The 1,262-nt window shown below is 43.2% G+C and overlaps 1 pseudogene; it reads right to left on the reverse strand.

Moving 5' to 3' along the window:
* LOC125121076 (olfactory receptor 1044-like) lies at window positions 1–927 on the reverse strand (annotated as a pseudogene).
* Between the last annotated feature and the right edge of the window lie 335 nt (window positions 928–1,262).

Genomic DNA, 1,262 nt, shown 5'->3' on the forward strand with positions numbered 1-1,262 from the left:
TTATCCAGCACATAATTTAGTACTGATTGTTTTCTTTGGGGCAACATTCACTTCCTTATTCCTTAAGCTGTAGATCAGTGGGTTTAACATGGGGATGACCACTGTGTAGAAGACAGAGGCTACTTTGTCCGTGTCCATGCAGTAACTGGAGCTGGGTCTGAAATACATGAACGGGAGTGTGCCATGAAACACAGCCACAGCAGTTAAGTGGGAGGCACATTCAGAGAAGGCTTTGCGTCTCCCCTCGGCTGAGTTCATTCTAAGGATGGTGGTTAGGATGTAGCTGTAGGAGAGGAGGACAGTATGATGCTACAGCCCACAACACAGCAATGGAGAAGCAACATTATCTCATTGATGGTTGTATCTGAGGAGCTGAGGGCTAGCAAGGGTGGGAAGTCACAGAAAAGTGCTCGATGATATTGGATTGCAAAGGATAATCGAAATGTACAACAGGTGTGGATTGCTGAATCCACCAAACCTACAATGTAGGCAATAGCCACAAGCCGGGTACAGACTCTCCTGGACATGGCCATTGTATAAAGGAGTGGATTGCAAATGGCTACATAACGGTCATAAGCCATGGCAGCCAACATAAGCATTCCACTCTGCAAAGGTCCCAAAAGGTACATCTGGACAGCACTAAATTGTATGGAATCCTCTTTTGCTCACATAAGAATCAGCCAGCATCTTGGGAGAGACGGAGGAGGAGTAGCAGACATCACAGAAGGACAGATTGCTCAGGAAATAGTACATGGGTGTGTGGAGTCTGAGGTCCTTCTGGATCGACAGGATCATCCCTAGATTGGCCACCACAGTTATGCCATAAACCATCAGGAAGAGCACAAAGAGCCCCTGCTGCACGTCCTGTCTGCTTGAAAGTCCCAGGAACGTGAACTCAGTAAACATGGTGCAGTTCTCAGCTGCCATCGCTCAGACCTGGAAATCCCTGGTTGTGAAAGAGGAAATGGAAGTGGAGGGTAACATCATCTTACTATCTTAACTGTTCACCTACTAGTCTTTTCTCTATTTTAATAATTAGAGAAAGATATAATGCTAGGACTGCATGAGGTAAACTGACTCCTTAAAATATATCCAATTTAATATAAATCAATAAATGATAATAATAATGTCACTTACATTCATGTAGTGTTATAATGCTTGTGGCCCAGTTTTATTTAAATTAAATCATGCTAGTTTCAACCAACATCGTAGTATTTAGGATCATTTTTGCTACTTCTCTCTCATATTAAGGAATTGATGTC

Source organism: Phacochoerus africanus, chromosome 2 (assembly GCF_016906955.1).
Source record: "Phacochoerus africanus isolate WHEZ1 chromosome 2, ROS_Pafr_v1, whole genome shotgun sequence".
NCBI classification, from domain to species: Eukaryota; Metazoa; Chordata; class Mammalia; order Artiodactyla; family Suidae; genus Phacochoerus; species Phacochoerus africanus.